Source organism: Oryctolagus cuniculus, chromosome 3 (genome assembly GCF_051225735.1).
Source record: "Oryctolagus cuniculus isolate XC-2025 breed Fujian yellow rabbit chromosome 3, ASM5122573v1, whole genome shotgun sequence".
Classification (NCBI taxonomy): Eukaryota; Metazoa; Chordata; class Mammalia; order Lagomorpha; family Leporidae; genus Oryctolagus; species Oryctolagus cuniculus.
In genome coordinates, this window is record NC_142869.1 from 105,326,345 (window position 1) to 105,336,029 (window position 9,685).

The window sequence follows — 9,685 nt, forward strand, 5'->3', positions numbered from 1 at the left end:
CTTGGGAGGTCAGGAATACATTCCTGCCTGAAGTACACTGCTGGGATTAGAACTTCCGTAACTTAACAGAAACAGATGTTTTGAGGTTCCCTAAGTTCTAGAAGAACAGGGAACCAAGGGCATAACCCAGGGAACTTAAAGATAAGAGAATGTGGGTTTAGGGAAGATGCCATGACTGTGTTGAGTTAGAACGAAGATTATTTGTACTTTGGCCTTTGATAAATTCTAACTAAAGCTTTGAGAACTCTCAAAGAGCATGGAATCAACTAGATCTGGTAATAAAGTTTAGTTGGTAGGATAATTTGAGAAGTTTTTATATAAAGACTCAACTGAGAGCCAATAAAAGAGGATGGCTGTAATACAGGGGAGCTCCCCCGAAGTGTGAATAGCACACCTGTGTACAGAAAGCTCAATTATATTCCACGTCTTGATTTTGTACCTTCCTTAAATTGGACAGCAAGTGGGGAACAGGCGTTCTGCAATGTTAGGAAATGTCTATGAATCCTCCAATTCCTACGTTGAAATCCTAACCTCAGATGGTGTGAAGAAATGGTGCCATTGAGAGGTAATTAATCATGAGCGTAGAGCTCTTTAATGAAACTGATGTCCTTATAAATGGTACCCTTGAGTGTTCACTCGCCTCCTCCACAATGAGAGGATGCAGCAAGAACCTGGTCAGCTATTCATCAGGAACTGGGCCCCCACTGGACACTCAACCTCCGGTACTTGATCTTGGCTTTCAAGCCTCCAGAAATGAAAATAAGAGTTTGCTGCTCAAACCCTGTCATGTGTGAGATTGATTCTGTTAAAGCAGCCCAAACTAACTCTTAAAAATTAGAAATTAAAAACTTAACATTTGAAACCAAGCATAAATAGTCAACTCCTTAACTTAGTACTACATTTGCTGTCAAATCTGGGCTACCACCATGGAGTCCCTATTAACTTGCTACCTCTGTCCTTTTATATACCTATTTGATAAGTATGTTAAAGGCCCACCTAAATAGACTAAGTCTTACTGGTATGTTCTGTAATAGTTGCTATTATTTCACATGGATAATCTCATATTTTGTATCAAACTATAGGTTCCTCCGGTCAGCACTGTGACAGTTGTTCTGTTTACTCATAGCATTGAACAAAGTAACAAGGACTCATGAAATGTTTGAATTGGAACATATTTAAAATCCTATATTAAAAATAACTCAACTGAAACCAAGTAAAGGGAACTCATTCTTCTAACACCTTTCAGAGTTAATAGTGTCAACCCCGAGTAAAGAATTCTGACCCAGAGGCCAGCATTGTAGTACAGCAGGTTAAACTTCTATGTAATGCTAGCATCCCATATGAGCACAGGTTCAAGTAATAGCTGCTCCACTTCTTATTCTGCTTCTTGCTAATGCACCTGGGAAGGCGATGCAAGATGGTCTAAGTGCTTGGGCCTCTGCCACCCATGTGGGAGATCTGAATGAAGTTCTCCACTTCAGTGGCACAGCCCCAGCTATTGTGGGCAATTAGTGGAGTGAGGCAGCAGATGGAAGACTGGTCTGTCTTTTCCCTCTGTAACCATCTTTCCAATAAGTCAACTATAAAATAAACAAGAATTCTGACCCAATCAAATGCTTTTTCATCACCACTTTTGGGGGGTGGAGCATTCCTAAAAGTTGGTAAACTAAAGAGTTTCTCTGCGAAGAACTTTTAACCCATTTTGTTATGGGCAAATGGCTTTGGATTTTCTAACCACTGCCTTCAGCTCTTTTGATTGTTTCTGATCAGCAAGAAGAGTTAATGTCATTTCAGTAAGTCATTCTAATTCACTCTACTGTGAGGCCATCTTTCTGTCTCCTCTACTAGTTAGGGAAAAACTTTGTTGCTAAGTAGTAGTGAGGAAAGGTCTAGCTAGAACTCAAAGCTTCAAAAACCTGCCTATCCCTTCCAGCTACAGGTCACTTAGCATTTCTCCCACAGTAAGAGAATAAGAGAAGACAGCAAAGGTCAGACCACCCCCCTCTCAAAAAAAAAAAGCCACTCGAGAAGTCTTTGGCAACAAATATTCCAGGGGCCCTGAACCAAGTAGCAGAGCCTTAAAGGAATGCAGTTGACTAACCAATTATTCTTAGATTTGGAAACTCCAAATGAAAATCATTACTTGATTTTCAAATTTGTTTCAGAACCGCAAGACTTCTCTCCTAGGCTAGGAAATCAGAATTGCCTAAAAATATTTTCACATTTGTTTCAGATGCACTCACAGGATTGCATTTCTCAACAGTGCCAATTTAATAGAGTCCGTTCATATAGAAGTAAAAATACTAGGTTTTATAGTTTGACTATCGGGGGGGGGGGGGAATTGACACATTATTTGACAAATAAAAGGAAACTAGAAGCCAGTTTAGGCTTATGCCACTTTGAAAACTATTTCTTCAGTTTATCTATGATTTTCTTATTTTGCTGAGCTAAAATGATTCCTGAAACAAAGTGTTAAACTTATTAGGTCCCTTACATATGCCAATTAAATAATTTTCTACTGAACTATGTTTATATATTAGTGTGCTTATATCTGTTTGCATGTATTTCTATACACAATTTTCTTCCTATTTTCTTAGAACTTTAATTAGATTTAATGACATTCAAAATTAACATTGAATTTTACTACCTAGAAATGTATTTTAAATACATATTAGGCATATTTAACATCGATGGAAACATGGGTTAGATGCATTCTTTGAGGTAGTAGACCTGTAACTATCAACTCAGTTCAGTAATTTTTGTCCCTTCTGCATCTCACAATAGTCAAGGACATACTGCTTTTAATGCCCTATTAAAATACTGCAGAGTGCCTAATTTCCTGGGATGAACATTTAGATTTTCTCATGTTTAACATGGCACTTATTTCAAATCACTGAATTAATGATGTGATGAAGATTTAAGCACACTTGGTTTATTCCAGCTTTGTTGATGTAGTTCTGCTACTATCATTACTCAGCTTTTTAAGACTCCGCCATAAAACTTGGAAATTTTTCCTACTATCATTTAATATACAACCTTCAAAGGGAATGTACCTTCTCCCCATATGTAAATTTTAGCATTGATCTGACACAACTCACTCCAAGTCACCATTAATGTATTTTCCCAAACTTTGAATGTCCTTGTACGAAGGATATTCAAGATGTTCAAAGAAAGTTTCCATTAGGCTAAAATTATGCATGTATTTCAAATTATGTTTCCATCAAGATGATTGCACTGTTCCATGAACATTTTCAAGTAGCATCAAGCATTTACAGTCGATGCAACTTAGTTATTGTAATTCAGGTTGAAGGGTGTGAGGCGCTGAAACACAAAATTTAGGGGATGTTTACTCTCAGGGTCCACACTGTATTTAGTGTGACCCTCAGAACAAGTGCCTCTTAAATTTCATGCTAGCAGCTTCACTTACAGCTCCCAGTCTCTAGTTTCATATTTTGCTCTGTGCTCTTTGCCAGTCAACGGTTGGCCACACTTGAACAGAGCCTTGAACTGAGTCTAGACAACACTTTGTCTAGCCCGACTCAGCCACTCTTCCTACTATTTGTGTTGTAATAAAACAGAGGCAACCTGTACATCTGACTAGATGTGTAAGCTTCAGGAATGAATCAAAGACACAAAAGCGAACTTAATACCGTAACACCAGCTCCACAGTGACTAGAAAAAAGGAAGATCACAGCAAATTAACAGGAAGTATTTGGGATTCAGGAACGTGTTTTGACATTTCAATGAGGGTTTCACTGCTTATGATTATGTATATGCAGTTATTCAAACTGTATTAGGGAGCCGGCACTGTAGCGCAGTGGGTTAAAGCCCTGTGTGGGGAGCAATTTGGACTAGATTAAGTTACTGGAATTAAGACTTATTCTATGCATCTGCTCTCCCACAATATGGTGCTGAAAGGGAGTAAACAACGCTACACAGCTGCCTCCAGTTCAACCAATAAGCTGCAGGAGCTGATCCTGCTCCTGATTGGAGGAGAGCAGCGTACTCGGCGTGTGGGTAGCAGAGCTGGGATTGGTGGAAGAGGACTATAGAGGAGGAGAGAGACAACACGCACCAGGAACATCCGGATAACATCTGAGCAGCCCCCGAGAGAGCCGGCCGGCGGTGTGCCACTCCCCCGTGGAAGTGGGGAAAGTGGCAGGGGGCACCACCCTTCCACGGAGGTGGAGGGATTGGTAGCCAACCCGGGAAGGACCAGCAGCAAACCCGGGAAGGACCGAGCAGACAAAAGAACAGCGCAGGGTCCTGTGTTGTTCCTCCACGAAGAGGGGGAGCGACAGCCCTGTCCTGAAGCACCGGCATCCCATATCGCCGGTTCTAGTCCCGGCTGCTCCTCTTCCAATCCAGCTCTCTGCCATGGCCTGGGATGGCAGTAGAAGATGGCCCAAGTTCTTGGGCCTCTGAACCCGCATGGGAGACCCAGAAGAGTTTCCTGGCTCCTGGCTTCAGACCAGCACAGCTCTGGCCATTGCGGCCATCTGGGCAGTGAACCAGCAGATGGAGGACCTCTCTGTACCTCTCTAACTCTGTCTCTCAAATAAAATCTTTTAAAAAAAGAACTGTCCCAGAACAAACTGTGCATGACAGTGTATTTTAACTGTTGTCGATTTGAAGAGAATGGAAGGAAAGTCATCACCTAATGAAACGGGACACCATCTCTTCAAAGACTGGATTCTATAAACCCAACATAGCTGTCACTCCACTCTCTGTAGCACATCATTTAGTGAATACTCACCCTGTTCAAGATATTTCAAGGTACCCTGCATCTTATCTCAATGCCAATTATCACAGAAATGTTTATTAAAAATAAAAAGATTTGAAAAGCAGATAGCCAGAGAGAGAAATTCCATTAGCTGGCTTACTCCCCAAATGCCTACATCAGGAACTCCATTCTGATCTCCCATGAGGTTGGCAGGAACTCAAGTACTTGAGACATCATCTGCTATTTCCTAGGTGTTTAAGCAGGCAGCTGGATCAGAAGTGGAATAGCTGAGTCTTGAATTGGCACTCGCGATATAATTTGCACATCCCAAGTGGTGGCTTAACTGGCTATACCACAATGCCTGTACCAGCAATTTCATGTATAGAAGTTACTGGGCATCACTGATTAAAGAGACTGCTAGTACCCAGGAGGTCAGTACTCGTCAAATCTGGACTCTGATGTTCATTGAAATCAATACTTTGGGAATGCAAGATTTAAAAATACTTACTGTAATTAAACTGAGATGATACTCAGTAAAATCATAAGACTAATCACACCACAGTTAAGCATCTCATCCCAGGACCAGATTGATAATCTCTCACTATTGGATATCTTGTCACTGAATTTCCCAGAAAAGACATGAATCTACACTGCATTACACATGTTTTAACAGACTCAAACAGAATCCTTGTTTCAATGCAGAATTATTAATTAGCTTTCCCCAGTGATTCTATTAGTTTACAAATAATTATTCTCCCTACAGACTTTTAGGGAAATAAACCAGTTCAGCTAGAAATGAAAACAATGTTGCAAGCAACCAAAATGATTAAAGTTTCTCTGTTTTACACCATGAGTCATCAGTAAGCAAGCATCTGCCATTCCTGTATTTGAGAGAAGTTGCTCTATCTTGAGCCTACAGGAGGTAACAAACAGCTATTCCCTTTAAGAAAAAATATGTCCAGTCCCAGAGTATCAAGAGGATTTTCACTGGATTTGTTTCCTCATTTAGAAAATAATTGATTCCATCTACTCTCACTCATGATTGTGTTTACCCGAGGATTGTATGGTGCTACAGGGAGGATGACACTGATAGTTGTTATAACTTCTGACATGTGAGAAATCATCCTTTCACTTTTTGAAAAGGATTTAATCTGAAATTCAGAGACATAGTCTCACACACAGAGACAGAGAAACATCCAGGGAGACAGAAGAGAGAGAGAGCCAGAGCCAAAGAGACAGAGAGCAAGCACCAGAGAGTGAGTGAGCGCCAGAGCCAGAGAGCGAGCTGAGAGAGCGCGCGCAAACAGGGAGACAACAAGAGCACGAGAGCCAGAGCCAGAGCGCCAAGTGCCAGAGAGCGAGAGCGCCAGAGAGCATCAGCGAGAGTGCCCGAGCCCGACAGAGCAAGAGAGCGCCCAACAGAGAGCCAGAGACCACCTGACCGAACGAGAGAGAGCCAGAGACTGACAGAGCCAGAGCGCCAGACTGAGACAGAGTGCCAGACTGAGACAGAGCAAGCCAGAGACAGCCAGCCAGCAAGAGTCATCTTTGATCCACTACTGGTTTACTCCTCAAATGACCAGAATGGCCATGGTTGGACTACATGCAGTTAGCCCATGCAGTTAGCCTGACTGCTGGCAGGTGGCAGGGCCCTCAAGTATATTTATCCTACCCCCACCTTCTGCCAATCAGGTAAACTGCTTCCGGGTGTGGCCCAGGCCCATCTGGAAAGCTACTCTGGCTATGTGACCTTCAAGCTGATTGGAGAAGCATATTGAGACCAGTGTTAGTTCTGTCCTATAGTGTTTCCCTTAGTTACACCCCTTCTCCCTGCCCTTTAGAAGTGTACGTGGGCTAGCGCCACAGCTCAATAGGCTAATCTTCCACCTGTGGTGCTGGCACACCAGGTTCTAGTCCCGGTTGCCCCTCTTCCAGGCCAGCTCTCTGCTGTGGCCCAGGAGTGCAGTGGAGGATGGCCCAAGTGCTTGGGCCCTGCACCCCATGGGAGACCAGGAGAAGCACCTGGCTCCTGCCTTTGAATCAGCGTGGTGCGCCAGCCGCAGCGGCCATTTGGGGGTGAACCAACGGCAAAGGAAGACCTTTCTCTGTCAACTCTGCCTGTCAGAAAAAAAAAAAAGTGTACGTGGCTGTGAATAAAGTCGGACACGTTCACCAAAACTTGTCTCTGGTGCTTCTTGAGGGAACAACACTGTCACCCTGCTCTCCTCAACAGTGAGGCCTTGCAGGACAAGCCACACCAACTTGCACTGCTTTTCCAGGTGCACTAGCAGGGAGCTGGACAGAAAGCAGAGCTGCCAGAACTGTGACTGGTGCTTCTACGGGATGACAGTGTCACTATCAGCAGCTTAACCAGCTGCACCATGATGCCTGCCCCAATTTCAATCTTTAAAGTTCTTCATTGAGCAGTCATGAGATTTTATAATACCTTTTTTTCCCCAGAGCTCTTCTGGTGACAAGCAGCAGAAATCCAAGTCAAATGGCTTAAGCAAAAAGGTGATTTATAAAGCAGACTCTTAACTATCGGAAATGCAGGGTGCTCTGGCTACAGGCACAGGCAAACCTAGAGGCAAATCAGTGTCAGTGTAAACCTTACTCTCTCCAGCCCAGAGACAAACTGTCGCATCCTGGTTCAGTTCTCTAGCAATTTCTCAAGTCATATTAGCAAAACAGCTGCCATGAATTCCTGGCTTATGACTGTATCTCATCTGTTCTACATAAAGGAACTTCATATTTTCACTTAAGTATGAAGAATGAGTTCAACTTGACCACTGTAGTCCTATGACCAGCCATGGACAAATAAAAATTTGGTACCCAATTAATCAGATCTATGTTCTATAGCCTTGCACAGTGCCAAGACAGGAGAAATTCCACTTGAAACAACTGGCAAGCAATTCCACTTACATTTGGGGAGGGGTGGTTTCCCAGGAAAAATAAATCAAGTTTTCAGAGAATTCAGTAGTGGGATAAGCATAAAGTTACTAAAGTTACTAGATTAAATATGACACACACATAAAGTTGATTTTCAGATAAATAGTAACTTTTAAAATATATTCCAAATACTGAAAATAGTATAAACACTCTGTGCAAAGTTTGTGGTGAGACTACGAAGTATCCTGCTCATCAGTTCAAATCTAAAGGAGTTCAATCTATTTTTCTGGGCTACACCTGGCAACCCTAAGTGTGCCAAACAGCCCATCTCCACTAGAGATGCTTTTGTTTACGTTTTGCCCATGACAATGGTCCAGCCCAGAGAGATTTCATAATGAACCCCAAATCCTACCAATATTGCATATTTTAAGAGGAGATAAACTCATGGCCATCTGATTCACAGTCTCCTGTGCCTTCCACTCCTACCCTTCCTCATTCCAGACCCGTTGAACAGGCTTTATGTGCACCCTGCTCTATACTTAGTTGTGCTCAGCTAAAGTCAATTGAATTGACTTCCTGACTCATCACCATCAGCTGTAACACAATCACCCAACTTCTGCAGCTTCACATTATTTTAAGAACTGAAAGTATTCTGTAGTTGTACCTACACAGAGATGTTCCCTTCTCGTTTACCTCGTCCATTGAGAGATGCAATCCAAGACTAAAGGAAAGAAGATCAGGCAAGGGACTTAGAAAAATGATGCTGAGTTTTATCTCCATCCTACCCAGCTTATCAACAAAGAAGTGAAGGGGGTTTGGTAGTGTGTGAATCCAGACTGTACAGTGACAAAATCTGATGACCAAGGTCCCATGGAACAACAGGGCTGTAAAAACCTCACAGCTGATTCGAGTCTCATTTTATTGATGTGAAGGACAGAAGAGTAACAACATCTTAAGAATTCCTATTTATCTTTGTTATTTCAGGAAAAAAATCTGCAACTTTTCCATTTCATTTTCTGATACAGTGAACGCCTAATGCTTTTTAATCACCTCACAAAGGCAAAAGCAAATGAGTCTATTAGGGTTAAATGAACCTTCTATTTTAATTACACATCTTCTCACTGTGCTTAACCTTCTCACTGAAGACAAACTACAGAGGACAAAGACACCGAGAGCATGTGCTGAAACCCATCAGCTCTCGGGATGGATTAACCCCTATCACCCAAGTACATGCCAGTCTAGGAGACTCAGATCAGAGGCAAAGCTGCGACTCATGCACTGGATTCGATTAATCAGTAGTTATGTTCAGCACATGCACCACTTTCTATGGGTTAACCATGGGCATTACAGCTTAACCTTTTCAGTAACTTAGGCTCTATGCCAACCATTGGTACTAGCATATTTAAAACTTGGAATAATTACATAATATACCTTATCAACACCCTCATATACATTCAGCTTCAAAATCGTTGCCACTAACCACCGTACCATAGTGCCTCTCCAGACGGCAAAACCAATGTGAAGTCAAGGTCAGAAAATTCTACTTTAAGAATGTTTCAAAGCACATTCATGGACTCATGGGCTACTCACCTAAACAGTTTCAGCAGGAGACTCTGTGGCGCTTTGACAGCCAAGGTCCAAAAGCATTAGGGTATAAGAATCAATAATTCCAGGAAAAAAATCACCCGAAAATCCAGCTCGGGGAGGCATGAACTTCACTTTCGCGAGCGACTGAAAAGGCCGGTCTGCAGTAACCCACACTGCCCTGCGACGGTACACAGCCGGTTAAATAGTAAATGAGCGCAATTGGTTCCACATGGCTCTCACCACCCGCCACCCACAGCAGCTGCATCCGGGTTACCTTCAGCCTCCCCACCAGATTCCACTTAAGCGGCTCGCCCTGTGGGAATGCTCTTTTTCACGCGGGAGGGCAGCGTCGTGAGCCTTCCCTACAACCTCGAGGCATCCTTCAGGAAAATAATCTCCTCAGGCTTAACATCCTCCCTGGTAACCTGTCAAAGCTGTGAGGCACGCTGCTCTTCCCTGCTCTCTGACTCTCGGGCTCCTGTCGCG

General features: G+C 42.9%; 1 protein-coding gene across 1 annotated transcript in view; it reads right to left on the reverse strand.

The window, feature by feature from the left end:
• HNMT (histamine N-methyltransferase) overlaps positions 1 to 9,423 on the reverse strand; it is a 321,400-nt gene extending 311,977 nt beyond the window's left edge. Inside the window, exon 1 of the mRNA XM_089329246.1 lies at positions 9,203 to 9,423. The gene's annotated coding sequence lies outside the window, so the exon portion shown is untranslated. The remainder of the gene's footprint in view (positions 1 to 9,202) is intronic.
• Positions 9,424 to 9,685: the final 262 nt, after the last annotated feature.